Below are 18100 nucleotides of genomic sequence, written 5' to 3' on the forward strand. Positions count from 1 at the left end.
TGAGATCAAGTCTTGTTTCATCTCAGCTCTGGGTTTTCTGCAGTCAGCTGCAAAGTGTCCGATTCCATCACAGTTATAACATCTCTCTTTTGACTTGTCAAGTTTTCTAGATCTTGATTCCTTTCCATCATTATTTCTCATATTGTTCCTCTTATCATAGTTTGAGAAACTGCAACCTTTTCTGGAAAATCTTCTCCATTTCCTGAAGTTCTTGTAGACCATCTTCTTGAAGCTTTTAACAAGTAGGGCAGCCATTTGATCCATATCTTCATTGTTCTTATGATCATTGTCAGTATCTGATTCAGTATCAGTATTTGAGTCATCATCAGAATTTGATGATTTAGTATATGAATTTGCAATCATGGCTTTCCCTTTGGAGTAGCTTTTCCTCCTAGCTTTCTCCTTTGACTACTCTTCAACCTTGAGTGAAATTGGTCTAGCCTTTGATCCTTTCCTCTTGCTTCTTTGCTCCATCTCTAGTTTATGAGTTTTCAGAACTCCATAGATCTCATCTAGAGGTGTGTTCTCAAGTTGATAGTTGTTCCCTTATTGATGTGACTTTAAAATCCCACTTTTTAGGGAGAGGAAGTAGGAACTTCAGGTTTGGATCCTCCAAATCATATTCTTTGTTGAAAAGGAATAAGTCATTCGGCAACTTCTAAAATCTGTCATAGATCTCAGTTAAGGACTCATTATTCCTTGAGTCAAATTGCTCATATTCTTGAGTAAGTACTGTCCTCCGGTACTTATTGATAGCAGTTGTACCTTGACACTTTACTTCTAAAGCATCCCATATCTCTTTTGATGTCTTACATCTAATGACTCTATTGGACATAACACTATCAAGACTGATCTGCAGGATGTGTATGACCTTAGCATCCTTCATGATATATGAGATATCTTCAGGAGAGTAGTCCTTCCTGTCTTTGTCTATCATCTTCTCTGGTTCTCCTGTAAGCGAAACAACTACCTTCATTTATCTATGAGGACCATCATAGATCCTGTTCAGATATTCAGGATCTTTGGCTTCCAAGTACATGGCCATCCTGACTTTCCAGATTGGATATTCATGTATCTTCAGGATAGGCACCTTGATTGCTTCATACCTACTCATGTTGCTGCTTATCTGTGATGTGGCTGGGGGTAGTGGCTTCGGATTCGTATTCTGTGTTTCTTCTTTTTTGTCTGACATGGTTGATTGATTTTTAGATCTTAAACTGTTTGTACGTTAACAAAAAGCTTTGATACCAATTGTTAGGCCCTTAATCAACTGTCGAAGGGGGTGAATACAATTAATACAATCAATTCACAAAGCTTCAACAGAATCAACAGTTTTTATATAAACTGATAAAAACTTAGTACAAACATACTCTCTCGAAAGGAAGAACAAATATCATTGAGAGCTGTTAGGTTATGCGAAAGATATAACAATGTCGCAATGCTTATAGCATGAACCTGATATGTGCTTTATATAGAGCACAACTACACAATATATAAGGAATCATATTTTATCAACAACAAGGAAACCTATACAATTGCTTCTGAGATAAAGTCCTTCATCGCCTTGAGTTCATGTTTCCTTGTCCTTCTCGAAGATCAACTGATGTGACAAATACTGATTTCATTATCCATTGACATCATCATCCATTGATATCCTTGTCCATCAATTATCAACATCCATCGATGTCCTTATCCGTCGATATCAACATCCGTCGATATCATCATCATCCGTTGATGTAAGTTCTGATATGAACTTCTGATAGTTTCTGCTTGATATCATTAATTGCTCTTAACACATATATATAAGTTTTGAAAAACTGTTAATACCAACTAGTATTGAAGTACAAGAGTGGACTAGATAACTTAGCTAAAATATCTCTGATTTTTTGGATTTTTTATATAAGTACGACTAAACCTCTCCCCATACCTAAATCATGCATTATCCTCAATGAGTGCAAATGAGAGAAAAATGACAAAGTAAAAGGATGAGAATACCTGATAAGGTCATGATAGAGGAATAAAACTAACTACTATACAACAAGGAAACTTACTTTGATCACGCATCAATGGGTGAATCACTTCTTCCTCAGAAGCAACTGACAGTTCCAAAAATGGCCTAAGCCTTTGACCATTAACTTTAAAAGTTTCACCAGATTTAGGATTATTAATTTCAGTAGCACCATGAGGAATAACAAGTTTAATAACATATGGTCCCTCCCACCTAGATCTCAATTTTCCAGGAAATAACTGTAGCCTAGAGTTGTATAAAAGAACTTTTTAACCAGGAGAAAAAGACTTTCTCAAAATAGATTTGTCATGCAAAAGTTTAGTTCTTTCTTTAAATATCTTATCATTTTCATAGGCATCATTCCTAATTTCTTTTAAATCAGACATTTGTAACTTCCTATGGCTACCAACAGTGGGATATTTAACTCTTTAATTTCCCAATAAGCTCTATGTTCAGGTTCAATAGGGAGATGACATGCTTTACCAAAAACAAGCATATAAGGAGACATACCCCAAATGGTCTTAAAAGCACTACGATAAGCCCAAAGTGCATTTACCAACCTAACAGACCAATCTTTCCTATTTGAATTGAAAGTTTTCTCTAGAATTTCTTTGAGTTTCCTATTAGAGACCTCTACTTGACGACCAGTTTGAGGATGGTAAGGTGTGGCGAACTTATGAGTGATGGAATACTTCCTCAAAAGAGACTGAAATTGATGTTTTTTGAAATGCTTATCCTGTCACTAATTATAGCTCTAGGCGTACCAAATATAGAGAAGATATTCTGCTTCAAGAACTTAAGAACTACATTGTTATCATTAGACTTAGTTGGTTTGGCTTTGACCCATTTAGACACGTAATCAACCGCTAAGAGAATATAGAGGTTACCAAAAAAGTTAGGAAAAGGACCCATAAAATCTTTACCCAAGACATCAAAGATCTCGATAACTAAGATTGGATTCATTGGCATAATGTTTCTTCTGGTGATCTTTCCTAAGTGTTGACACCTACTACAAGCGGCACAAAATTCAGCAGAATCTTTAAACAAACTAGGCCAACAGAGACCATATTGAAGTATTTTAGAAGCTCTCTTTTTAGCACTAAAGTGACCTCTAAAAGCCTGATCATGGAAAAAGGAAAGTATACTTCTAAACTCATGGTTTGGAACATACCTCCTAATGATTTGGTCTAGAACAATACTTAAAAAGATAGGAATCATCCTAAAAGAAGTATTTGGCTCTTGATAGAAAATTGGATTTTTATTGTTTAGACAATGAGAAGGAAGGTCACCAGTGATAAGGTAGTTAATAATATCAGCAAACCAAGGAGTGATAGATATGGAAAGAAGATGTTCATCAGAATAAGACTCATTCAAAGGCATATCAATGGTGGACTCCACTACTCAACGGGAAAGATGAACTTCAACAATATTTTCAGAACCCTTATTATCCCTAATTTCTAGGTCAAACTCTAGGAGCAACAAGACCTACCTAATCAATCGGGCCTTCGAGTCTTTCTTAGAGAAGAGATATCTAAGAGCAGAATGGTCTGTGTAAACAATGATTTTAGAACCTATAAGATACGACCTAACATTTCAAGAGCAAAAACCATCGCTAGAAGTTCCTTTTTAGTGGTATAGTAGTTAAGTTGAGCATCATTTAGAGTCTTACTAGCATAGTATATGACTTGAGGTATCTTATTGATTCTTTGTCCTAAAACTACCCCAACAGCATAATCAGACGCGTCACACATAAGCTCAAAAGGTTGATTCCGATCATGGAATTGAAAGCATAATAGACGCGTCACACATAAGCTCAAAAGGTTAATTCCAATCAGGGAACTGAATGATAGGGGATGAGGTCAACTCTTTCTCAAGATGTTCAAAATATTGAAGACATTCACTAGAGAACTCAAATTTTATGTCTTTAGAAAGAAGATTGGTGAACGGTCTAGCCTTTTTGCTAAAATCCTGAATGAAACACCTGTAAAAACCAGCATGTCCTAAGAAGAAACAGATTTCTTTGACAGATTATTGTTAGGCACAAAACACGCACTAATAATTCATGCAAGTATACACGTTCGCAAGTAATATAGAATCAATTCTAGTTCGTTCCCACAGAGACTCAGACTAATTATGTTCAATTAACACTTACTCGCCAATGTATGATTACTTCTCAATGTCAAGACAATAACACTTAGATTTGATTAACTAATTATTAACTACAATTAACTACGAGAATTAAACACTTAATTGACACTTAAATTAACAATATTAAACACACATGATATCATAACGTCATTACTACTTCCTTCAATAGTTATCGTTATTAACCTTAGAATGTAACAGTGATGATATTAATCGAACAACACGAAACTGATAACAGTCAACTTTCGTTGTCTAATACCATTCTACCAAACATCCACAATTAAGATAGAAGTTGAATAGGCATCAATTATGTTGAGACCATATACGTCTACAGAATTTGACAACATAATGATTTAAGCACAAGTTATTCTTTATGATTACACAGGGCAAGTAAAACGGTTAGAGTTACCCACTAATCATGCATACACATATATGAACCTATGCTAGCATGGCAAGTTCTAAACCTCGAGATCCACCGTCGCTTCACAAGAGATTAACAGACTATCTTATATGTTCGCGACGCACATAAGACGAATAAGCGCAACATATGCTAGATATCATACAATCATCACACACTAAGGTATTAAACAACTAACTAAAGAAATCCATAGTAAATCCGTTATGACCCTATGATCACGATTAGCCCATGACAAAACTCATCCTCACCATGGGTTCATATGAAAACATGATAATAACACACAATATAAACTAATAAAAATACTTATTAAAACCAGAGTACGTCACAAGAGTACAAGGTTCAAAGTAAAGAAAACTAGCATCCACTGATACAACGAATAAAAGAATCACAAGAAAACGTATGCTTCCTCTTCTTCGTTGCGATGTGCTAAAACGGTCTTCTTCCTTCTCTCCTTGCTTTTTGCTTGATACCACACACCTGTGAAACGTCTCTGAGAACTACTTATATAGAAGCCCACAAGAACCAGCCGTCTCAGAAGTTCATCAGAATAAGGATTATAAAATTCAGTATTAAAATTCTCGTCCCTGAGCGGCCGCCCCAGATTCTTGAGCGGGCACCCAAGCTCCAAAGCGGCCTCCCAGCATCCTGAGCGGGCGCCCAAGCACCTTCTGGAAAATTCTGAATTCTGCTCCTGATTTTTGCTGCGTTCTGCCCCCAACTTTCCACAACCAATGCCTAGCACTTCCTTAGGCTTAATTCTGATGAATTCTTCCTACATACGCAAGTTATACCCTAAAATGCAAAAATACTAGAAAACGCATCAAATACACAAAATACCTGATTTCAAGACATCAATTCAAGCCATTATAAGATGTTCTAAGTGGTATAAAATGCCACTTATCAATTATGGTGGAGGTATATTAGCAGTTAGATCAATTTTAGCTTTATCAACTTCAATTCCCTTTGACAAAATTTTATGACCAAGAACAATCCATTCTTTAACCATAAAATGACAATATTCCCAATTAAGAACAAGGTTTATTTCTTTACATTATTTTAAAACTAAGTCTAGATGATTAAGACACTGATGAAAAGAAGAACCAAAAATGGAAAAGTCATCTATAAATATATCTAGGAAGCCTCCTACCATATCAGAGAAATGCTTACCATATATCTTTGAAAGGTGGCAGGGGGCAGTAGTGAGACCAAAAGCTAAGAGACAATAGGCAAAGGTTCCAAAAGGACAAGTGAAAGTGATTTTTTCTTCATCCTCAGGAGCAATGGGAATTTGAAAATAGCTAGAAAAACCATCTAGAAAATATTCATATGAGTGACCGGCTAACCTTTCGAACATTTGATCAATAAATGGTATAGAAAAATGATCTTTCCTAGTGGAAGCATTAAGTTTCCTATAATCAATACACATTCTCCAACCAGACTAAACACGAGTGGGAACTAGTTCATCATCGTCATTGACAACGACAGTGATCCCTGATGCTTTAGGCATTACTTGAACATGACTGACCCGTGAACTATTAGATATAGGATAGATGATTCCATTATCTAGACATTTAAGTATTTATTTCCTAACAACTTCCTTAAGAGTCGGGTTTAACCTCCTTTGCGTCTTTCTAATTGGTTTAGCATTATCAACTAAGTGAATTCTATGTTGGACAATGGCTGGGCTGATTCCCTTAATGTCGGATATGCTCAACCCTATGGCTTCCTTACTCTCTCTAAGTACAAGTAAGAGTTTTTTCTCTTGAGAAGGTGTTAAATCAGATGCAATTATGACTGGGAGAGACTTAGAAGGACCTAGAAAGATATACTTAAGAGTTTTGAGGAAGAGGTTTGATTTCTAATTTGGTGGACTTACCTCAAATGATTCACTAGCTTCAAAAAGTGGAAAAAAAAAAGGTTCTAACTCTTGGTTGGAACTAGGAATAGTGGACTCTAACATTTCATTGACCTCAAATTTTCTGCTTATTGTGTGCACGTATTCCCTATATTTAAAAAAAATGTATACTTTAAAAAATATGTTTCAAAGTAATTGTATACTTACACTTTCAATGTCACTATTGAAATTATAAATTTTAATTTATATTTTTGAGATGAATACTACATCACATACAATTATTGCATAACTAATTTCTATTTTCAAAAGTAACTCTATACAATAAACAATGATGTATCTAATATAATCAATGAAATAAATATGAATATGAATGCTATTATATAGTTAATCTAAGAATTTTTAATATGCGGAATTTTTTTAAAAGTGGACACTTATTTTAAAATTGTGGCAGGAATTTAAAAAATATTATTTAGTGATATTTTACTGCACAAGTCATAATAAAGTTCACATTTTTATTAAAATATAAATATGAATAGCAAACCGTGTATTAAATTATTCAGCAATTTTATAACTATATAATGTATACAGTCAGGGAAACGGAATGGAATACATAAAGGGAAAGGAGGAGAAAGAAAAGGAATGATCCTGAATTATTTTACCTTTTTTTATCGTAGGGAACTCACAGCCGCTACCCTTCGGATGCGCACTAGGTAAACCCCACGGGTTCACGCAATAGCCTGCAAATCACGTGAGCCAAGGTAAACCGCATTTAAGCGACATGCTTTGGCTGATGAGGCATAATTATAAATTCTCCTTCCGTGAGATTCGAACCTGTGACCAAGAGGATAGTTATCTCCTTTTTAACCAACTGAGCCAACCCTTGCGGGCTGAATTGTTTTACTTGTTTGGTTCAGATCCGGAAACTGAATGAATCTCTTCATTATATTAATATTTGATTTTTCTTATATCATGTAATGTAAAAAGAGTCAATGTATTTTGTATTTATAACAATATAATTTATATACATTAAAATAAATTAATATCAATAATTTATAACATCTTTAATTTTTTTTTTAAAAATTAACATATAAATTATATATTAAAATTATTTTAAATTTATAAAAGCTAAATAAAAAATTATTTTTTATTTTTGAAAAATAATTTACATATTAATCTATTTTTTGGGTTGCAAGATTTAAATTATAATTAAAATGAAAAGAAGTTGAAAAGGGAAAACAAATACCGGGGAGGTGGGGAATGGGCATGGAGCGATTTGGGTAAATCTAAAACTAAAAAGGGGAAATGTGAATGACAATTTTTACTAAACAAACATTTAATGAGTCTAATTGATTTACTTTTCCTTTGTTAATTACCCTACACCAAACGCCCACTTAAATTTAACCATTAAACATTTAATGAAAGGTCTCGCTACGTGAACTTTTAAAATTTAAAACATGAGAACCGATAATTTTTATAGTTGAAACGGGTAATTTTATAAAAAATTAAAAATTCAAATTTGATGAATATATAATTTTTTGTGTCAAATAAAAAATTTTAATTTTTAAAAACTCACTAATTTTAGATACGAAAATTACATGTTTTCATAATTTTCATTTGAACAAAAGTTTAACTACAAAATTATCGTAATACAATATTTCAATTCATGCTAAAAGATTCTATAATACAAAAAGATATGTACATATAATATTTTGAACATATTTTTCTAATTACAAATATTTTGCATTATTATAAAGGATTTAAGTGTAAGTAATTAAGGTAATGTAAATAAAAAGAAAAACAGTATGCTAGTATTGTAGTATTGCAACTAAGAATTTGAGAAGATTGATAGATGTGAATACATAAAATTGGCCCAAGATGGCGGAAAAATAGCTCACTCATTAAAGATGCTGACCCGTGATTTTGCGTGATTTAGCAATATAAAGAGACATGGGGTTGTAGGTATTTGTAAGCCCTTAGATAAAAAAGTCTTAGTCACTTAGTGCCCGTTTGGGAAATTTTAAAATAAGTAACTTATGACTTAAATTGAATAAGTGATAAGTTAATAAATACTTATAAGTTATATAAGTGTTTGGATAATTAACTTATAAGTCAGATTTTTTTTTATTTAAATGAACTAAAATAAATAATTTTTAAATATAATTATCTTAATTTATATAATTTAAGTTTGATTAACATTTTAAAAGTATATTTTAAAACTAAAATTGATAAAAAAAATAAAAAATAAAAAATAAGTTGAGAAAAAGTACGCCGTTACTAACATTCAACTTATCAGCTTATAAGTTGAAAATTCAACTTATCAGCTTATAAGTTGGGTCGACAAACACTCGTCAATAAGCTGTTACGGGCTTATAAGCCAAGGCCTTAACATAGTTTTACAATGACCGATAGTTTTACAATGACCGTTGATATTCTCTCTGCTGCTGCTGCTACATCTTCTGATGATGATAGTAATAGTAGTGAATATGAATACCAAGATAAAGATGTGTCTAGCAGTGATGATGAAAAACATTCTCCCCTCCCTGTACAACAAAAAGAAGAATCTGATGATGATGATGACTCTTCTGAGGATAATTCTTCTTCTGATGATGACTCTTCTGAGGATAATTCTTCTTCTGATGATACGCAAAACTCTGCCAAATCCCCGACTACAACGCTTACTTTGCCATCTCCTAAAAACACCCAAGAAGAAGAAGAAGAAACTGATGATGATGATGACGACGACGATTCTTCTGATGATACCCAAAAATCCCCGATAACTACCCTTGCGGTTTTTAAACCTTCCTTCACAATGGCCGATGATGATGAAGAAGAAACTGATGATGATGATGATGATGATGATTATGATTCTTCTGATGATACCCACGACTCTGCGAAAACAACCCTTGCTCAGCCTGTTTCACTATCTCCTCATAAAACCCTACCTAAACCTTCTCTCTCTGTTTCCAAATATCAACAAATGAAGCGCCACGCCGCCAATGAGACGCTGAATATTGACAAGGTTTCTAGGAGTAAGAAGATGAAGCTGTCTAATGCTGATGGACAGATATGCGATAAGGGTAAGAAAGTGGCGACTGTCGATGAGGAGGGTGCTCAGATCAAGGACAAGAAAGGTTTTTTTAAGTGGAGCCACGATGATGTGGTTGTGTTATTTGATGCTATGCTTCATTTTAAGGCAAACACGGGAAAGTTTGTTGTTACAGCTAACCTCGATGTTTTTTATGAGGGTGTTAAGGATTTGTTTTCGGCTAATCTTACAAAAGATAAGTTGTATGACAAGATCAAGAAGTTGAAGAAGAAGTTTGCGTCCTATGCCGAGAGTGGTGAGAAACATATGTTTTTGAGGCCACATGAATACAAGTTGTTTGATATTTCAAAGAATATTTGGGGTACTCAAGGATCAACTACCAAATGGAATAATGATAAGGTGAAGACTCGCAAAATTTTTGATAAGAAGGATGGTAATTTGCAGCCCAAATCAGTTGCAAGCAAGGAAGAAACTAGTGATGCAGTTATGGAGGATACCAAGGAACAAACACAAGATTACTGGTCATTGTATTCACTGTTGTGCGCTTCCCTCGAATCTGAGGCTTCTAGCCATTTAACTCAGAAAATAGGGGATTTAAAGGGATACGTGAAGAAGATGATTAGCGGATTTGGGGAAGACAAGGCACGAGAACTAGAGGAAGGGTGGGAAGCTGTTCATATGATGAATCTTAAATTGTATGTGAAAAAGGTAACTTTGATCCACAAGCAAGCTCAAGTTGTGATGGATTCGCTTAAGATCGTTTAAACATAAAAATCTTTGTGGACGGAGGTAATAGCGAGAATTAGTATTTATGATATATTTTTGTATGGGATCTGTGAGGACATCTCTTTTACTTTGTTACCGTCGTGGATTGCTTTTATCTCTTGGATTTGGTTTTGCAACTTATTAACAATATTTATGGTGAAATCATATTCTTAGTTTATTTATTCCCGTTACCTTCTCTTATTCTAATCCGTAATGTTTTTACTTGGGTTGTGTTTGGCCATTAAAACTTTTGAAGAAGATAGGTAAGTGAAACTATCCCCTGCCTTGTCGCCTTTGCTACATATACAATGATTTCTCGTTATTGTCGGTGGTTATACTAGTCTCGACTCTCGCATATGTTTGTGGCACTAAATTTACTGTTTTTCGGAAACTGCATTATCATAAACTTGTGTAATTCATATCTTGGAATGGACTGTAAGTGGTGTCATGGCTCTTCGCTGCTCTAGTTGTAGTGATCAATTCACATCTTTTAGTGAAAATGTTCTCATCCTGTATTGTTTCTAACTTGTAGTCTATCTAATTTTATGCATATACTAGTTATGCAGACCAAGAGAATAAATCTTAGAGATATGGATTTGATCATTCACTCTTTCGTCTATAGACTGAATCAAATGTTATGGCTCAGGAATCCATCTTTGTCGGACTCTGGGCTGCCTAACTGCTTAGAGACTTTTACTAAACCAGTAAACCGTTTGAACTTGTAGTCACTGCTGTATCTTTTAGATATGAACAGAATACACCTGGTGGTTGTCTAAGAGTGGGGTATATTGCTTTTGCACATGCATGGGGTTTTAATTCTGGTGAAGTTGTTATTCTTGGAAAACTAGTAATGGTTAAGTCGAGTATACTGCATTTAAGTTGTGAATCAATTTTCGCAAAGCAATCTAAAGAAACATAATATTCAATGTTGTAGTGGTACAGCTAATTACTATAAAGTTAGAACCAGGAACTGTTCAACCTCATGATATTTATAGTATTTTGATTTTGTAAGATCTAAAGTTGCCATAATCAAACATGAGATGGCTCCGGAAGGAACCTTAAATTTATAAAGTTGTGTCCAAATGCTATTACAGTATTACTTGTTTGATATCGACACTTGAAATGATGTAGATTATGATGAAATGAGATTAGGATGGTATTAGTATAGATATGGCTGTCCAGAAAAGGAGATTATGAGAGTGTGCTAACAATAACAATACTAATAATAATATCCCAACCCATTACAGGAGCAGTTCTCCAACCTAATTACAATAGGAGTTCCCGCATTCATAATATTCCAATTTCCCTTGTTTTTCTTTTTTGTTAACTTATTTGCTTGCTACCACATTCATGGAACTGTTAAAACAGAACAAGGTACATATGAGATGAGTTTTAGGCCCAGATCATGACACTTGGTAAAACTTGAGTCATTTTTAAAGGAGAGTAATTAATTGGTTGCAAGCTAGTTGTCCCTCAAGTTTGCATTGGAAAAGGGGTTCTTCGACTCCTCCTCTCTTCTCCTCTCCTCTCCTGTCATAAAAAAGTTAACAAATTTAATAATCTGCAAATCAGTAAGAGAAGACAAGTCTCCCAGTTTTGTCAAACGGGGCAGGTGCTTCTGCTCCACACTCTTTCCCCTATTAATCCCTGCCCACTTGACCAAATAAATATAATAGTTTATTATTTGACTTTATCAAGCTCATTAAAATATTTCAATGTTATGTTTGAGGGAAATGTTCATCACAAGATATTCAGATTACCAGTTACTCACTCAACTGCATTACATTAGACCCTCAAGAAAGTAGACTAAAAATGTCTAGATCTATAACCATCATCATGCTTGCAACCCTCCTTACTTTTGCGCCACTATGCTTCTGTCGCAAAACCAATACAGGTTATTTACACCCTCACTTTAATGATCGTTCATGCCCGAATGCAATCGAACTAGTTAAATCTATCGTATCTAGTGCTGTTGCAAAAGAAACTCGTGTGGCTGCTTCACTGCTCCGGCTCCATTTTCGTGACTACTTTGTCAAGGTTTGCCAGCTTATAATGCTGAACTACTTTCTCAGTTGGCTAATCTGGCTTTTAAAAGATCTTGTAACCTGATAAATATATTAGTTCATTTGTTTTTTTTGCCATGCAGGGATGTGATGCCTCAATAATATTATTCCTCAATAATATTATTAGACAGCACTAGTAGTATAATTAGCGAAAAGGGTTCCAACCCTAACCGAAAATCTGTTGGTGGTTTTGATGTTATTGACCAAATAAAATATGCACTTGAGCGTGAGTGCCTCAGACAGTCTCTTGTGCTGATATCATGGGTCTGGCAGCTAGGGACTCTACTGTTCTGGTAAGTGTAGTGCATATTTTATTGAATGCAACTTGTGTTGTTTCATACGAGTCTATCTATTTACATGCATTATGCATGTCTCTGGACCCCTACTAGCTAGTAATTCTAAAAAATCATCCAGAATTATAAAGTGATCAGTATTTGTTAAAAATGTAGACGGGAGGACCTAGCTGGGATGTTCCTTTAGGAAGAAGGGACTCAAGAGGTGCAAGTTTGAGTGGCTCTAACAACAACATTCCCGCTCCAAACAACACTTTTCAGACTATATAAACGAAATCTAAGCTATAAGGACTTGACATACTTGACCTTGTGGCACTATCTGGTAAATTTTGATAAATACTGTATATATTTTTACTGCTAGCAAAATTTTTGCTAATATTTGATGAGGAAAACAAGTGTTTGTTGTGGACCAACTATCAACAGTTATGTAATAGATGATTGCATCGTTCGTTTGTCAGGACATGAACTGTTAGTGATTACTTGAATGTGTTAATTTTTATTTCTATTAAACAATAATCTTGCAGGAAGTCACACAATTGGGAAAGAGAGATGTGTCGGTTTCAGGCAACGGCTTTACAATCAGTCAGGCAAGGGGCAACCGGACTATTTTGGACCAATATTATGCAGCAAAACTGAAAAAAACAGTGCCCAACATCTGGTGGCGACCAAAACCTCTTCAATTTAGACATTGTTTCTCCAACAAAGTTTGACAACTACTTCAAGAACTTGCTAGCTTCAGAGGGTCTATTAAACTCTGACCAAGTTTCTGTGACAAAGAATGAAGCATCTATGGAACTAGTGCGAAAATATGCAGAAAATAGTGAGGAGTTCTTTGAACAATTTGCCAAGTCCATGGTTAAGATGGGCAACATTTTCCCGTTGACTGCTTTCAAGGGTGAAATAAGAAAGAGTTGCAGCTAATAAGGATAAGTGTACCTCCTATACTAACGGCTGACTATTTGATTAGATTACAGATAGGAAATGGATATCTATGTTTATAGTTGATATTGATAAAAGGATAAACTAGATATATCCTTATCATTATGTTAGTTAGTCAGGCTTATCATTCTGTTGTATATAAACAAGTGTACATTGATTGAGGAAATAGAATGAGAACAATACATTTCAAGCATTATTTATCTTTACGGTTTATTATGATATCAGAGCCATTGAAGCTCTAACAAGCATTTATCGATTATGTTCCATCCTCTCATTACTCAGTATTATTCATCCTAAAATTTCAAATTTACCCAACTTGTTGCATCAAGACAATCTCGTCAAATCCAGATAACACCATCACCATGACTGCTCCCAACAATTCACTAGTTCAATTTAATCCTACATCTCAGCTATCTATTAAGCTAACCGGAAGCACGAACTTCACAACATGGAAAGCTCAGTATGAATTGCTTCTTTTTGGGCATGCTCTTTTAGGCCACCTTGATGGCTCATCAAGAATACTATCTGTAACTACAAAAGTAAATGACAAAGAGATCTCTAACTCAGACTACATATTGTGGCTCCGACAAGACATGCTGATCCAAACTGCACTCCTTACATCTGTTGATCCGACCTTAGCTTCTATTGTCGCCACTGCTCCTTCTGCTCAAGCTGCATGGCAGTCTCTTCACACTGCATTCGCCAACAAATCACAAACCATAATTTTCAGTCTCCATGATCAACTTGGACGCATGACTAAGGACTCCAAAACTGTCACACAATATCTTGGTGACATTCGAGGAATTGCCGATGAGTTAGCTATTGCTGGTTCTCCTCTGTCTAATGCTGAACTAGTGGTCAAATTTTTAAGTGGAGTAGGACCAGAATACAACTCCATTGCAGCAGCCATTCGAGCCAGAGAAATTCTCATCTCGTTTGAAGAACTTTCTGGTCTCTTGCTTGATCATGAAATTTCCCTATAGCAAGATGAAATTAAAAAATTGACGATGCCTATTACAGCTGTTTTAGCACATCAAGAACAACCACTCTCTCAGGCACAACCACGATTTGGACGCCACACACCAACCAGACGTGCTTCCTATCCGACTCAATGACGCCATACATCACGCCAACCAAATACAAATCCATCATGGCATAATTCGTATTCACACAACTCTGGTGACCCAGCTAAACCCACTGCACGTCTAAGGTGCCAGCTATGCAACAAGAATGGTCATATAGCCAATGTTTGTCATTCCAGATCACACAATCATATGGAAGCCAGAGCTCATTTTTCTAGTAGTTATCGTCAACCGCCTGCACCTTGGATAGTGGATTCTGGGGCATCTCATCACATCGGACTCTCAGAATTTCACAGAAGTCCAGAATTATGTCGGTCCAGATGAAATTTCAATGGGTGAGGGTAAAAAAATTCCTATATCTCAAACTGGTACTACAAGTATATGTTCTTCTTATTCTCAGTTCCGATTATCAAATACTTTATATTCCCCTGATATTAAGCGTAATCTTATCTCAGTATATAAGTTCTTTAATGATAATTCTACATCGATTGAATTTTTTCCCTCTAAATTTTGTGTGATGGATCTGGATACAAGAGCTCCACTGGTATGCGGCCGGAATAATGCAGGACTCTACGAGTGGCCTTCAAATTCATCTTCTTCATTACCTCAGGCACACCTTGCTACTCGTCAACCATCAATAAATCTGTGGCGCCAACGCTTAGGACATCCTAATAGCAAGTCTCTTATGTCTATTTTACGTACTTTTGCGTTATCGTACTCTTCTTCAAACAAATTTAATTCATGTAATTCTTGTTTATGCATAAAAGCCACATATTACCATTTTCAGTCTCATCTTTAAACAGTACTCGTCCCTTACAAATCATTTATAGTGATTTATGGGGCCCCTCTCCTGTGCTATCAGTTGATAAAAAATTATACTATGTGCTTTTTGTTGACCATATACAAAATATTCCTGGTTGTATCCTCTTAAATATAAAAATGAAGTCCAGAATATTTTCAAACATTTTCAAACCCTTGTTGAACGCTACTTCAGCACTAAAATTTTATCTTTGTATACCGACGAGGGTGGTGAATATGAAGGTCTAAAACCATATATGGATTTGCAGGGCATAGAACATTTACCGTCCCCACCTTACACACCACAAAGGGTAGCACAGGCCGAACGAAAACACCGCCACATTATTGAAACTGCCCGAACAATATTACACCAAGCATCTCTGCCTCCCAAATTCTGGTCATTTGCTTGTAAATACTCGGTCTATCTAATTAAAAGACTTCCACCTCATGGGTCTACAAATAAATCACCTTATCATATCCTATTTAATGATCCACCAAAATACTCTAATCTTAGAGTTTTTGGATGCTTATGTTATCCATGGCTGAAACCTTATGCTACATGCAAACTTGACCACGCTCTATAGCATGTATCTACTTGGGATTTTCCACACAATCTCATTCACATCAATGTTATGATCCTGTCACATCTAAATTATATCATTCACGTGATGTTGTATTTATTGAGTCTACATTTCCATATGTCACTAAGTTTGCACACAATTCTCATAATTTACCCGACTTAGATTGGGTTTGTGAAACCTCTAAGTCTAATAATGTCTCAAATTCTCAGCCACATATTTCACTTAAGAATCGTATTTCGGAGCCACTTACAGTCACCCCATCTTTACCTGCGGTCATTGAGGACCATCCGTGCACCACTCCACTAGAGTCCTCCTTCCAAGAATCTGCATCCAGTGTTTCTCCTGTGTCCTTCCAGCAGCAGCCACATGAAGAGTCAACCTCACATATGTCTGTTTCATCCCAGACACCTACAACTATGACTGAGAATACACATGAGGCCTCTAGTTCTGCTGTTATTCAAGAAGTATCCAGGCGAGTAACAAGATCACAAAATCAAATCTTTAAACCTAATCATTTTTATGGGTTTAATGTTACAGTGCGAGCTGCTTTCACTCCGTCTACTTACAAACAGGCTCTGAAAATAGACCATTGGCGTAATGGTATGCAATCTGAGTATGATGCTCTGTTAAAAAATAATACTTAGACTTTGGTTCCCATGGATCCTTCTCGTAACATTGTTGATTGCAAGTGGTTGTTCAAGATAAAATATAATCCAGATGGTTCCATTGAACGTTATAAAGCTAGACTCGTTGCAAAAGGTTTCACGCAACGCCCAGGTGTGGATTTTCACTCGATGTTCAGTCCTGTTATCAATCCTCCTACTGTCCGACTTGTTCTCTCTATTGCAGTGCAAAAGAAGTGGCATATTCATCAACTTGAGATAAATAATGCATTCTTGCAAGGACGCTTGGAAGAAGAGGTGTTTATGAGGCAGCCTCCTGGGTTTGTTGATCTTTCCTACCCCACTTATATATGAAAATTAAACAAGGCAATTTGTGGCATTAGACAGGCATCTCAGACATGGTACCATGAGCTTGGAAATTTTTTGATCGAGATAGGATTTCAAAAATCACATTCAGACTCATCTATGTTTATTTTGCATACTGGTAATGTCACTACATATGTATTAGTCTACGTTGATGATATTGTCATTATAGGGTGCACTTCTCAGGTGGTTCAAAAACTAGTACAAGATCTTTCTGCACGTTTTTCACTCAAAGATCTTGGACGGATTAAATATTTTCTAGGTGTGGGGGTAATCCCTAGGTCTGATGGACTAATTCTTTCGCAGTCCAAGTACATTAATGATTTACTTCATGAAATAAAAATGGCTGAATGTAATGGTGCTGTCACATGTCACACCCATGAGTACTTCATCAGTTCTCACAATTAATATGGATGAGCCTCCAATTGATATCACCAATTATAGGCGAATTGTTGGCAAACTGCAGTACCTCTCATTCACTAGACCAGACCTTGCTTTTGTGGTAAATAAGCTCCCTCAGTTTATGCATTTTCCACAACAAAATCATTGGCAAGCAGTTAAACGCTTGCTACGATTTCTTAAAACAACTAACATGTATGGCTTATGTAATATCCGGGATATAACGTGTAATTATTTTTGTTAATAAATAAATATTATGTGATTATTATATAAATTTTGGTGAATTATTTGTAAAGTGGTATCTATTTTTGAATATGTAAATATGATATAATTTTAGTATTGTAATTTTTATAAGTCCAAAATAAATTATAGATAATTGTGATATTTTTCAATTAATTTTTATGTTGATTTATGATTATATAAATGATTTATGGATTTAATAAATTATTTTTCCTAGTATTTATAAACTATTTTGTATAATCGGGAACCGGCTGACGTCACCCGTTTTTACGTTTTTATAACCCGAAACTTTTCCAAGAACTCTATCCTAACCTAATAGCAATATTCCGAGCATTTTCCATGTTTTGACTTTCTCGATCCGGTGTACGGTTTGTCCTTTGCGGGTCCCGGCGCAATATTTTCGATACAAAATTCGTTTCGGTAAATCAATAAAACTCGTATTTTCGATAAACGGGATCTTTTTATTAAACTATTATAATTAT

At 35.3% G+C, this 18100-nt stretch overlaps 1 pseudogene; it reads left to right on the forward strand.

The window, feature by feature from the left end:
- Positions 1-12049: 12049 nt before the first annotated feature.
- Positions 12050-13687, forward strand: LOC141693423 (peroxidase 72-like; annotated as a pseudogene).
- The last annotated feature ends 4413 nt before the right edge of the window (positions 13688-18100 follow it).

The sequence above is a fragment of the Apium graveolens genome, chromosome 10 (genome assembly GCF_009905375.1).
Source record: "Apium graveolens cultivar Ventura chromosome 10, ASM990537v1, whole genome shotgun sequence".
Taxonomy (NCBI): Eukaryota; Viridiplantae; Streptophyta; class Magnoliopsida; order Apiales; family Apiaceae; genus Apium; species Apium graveolens.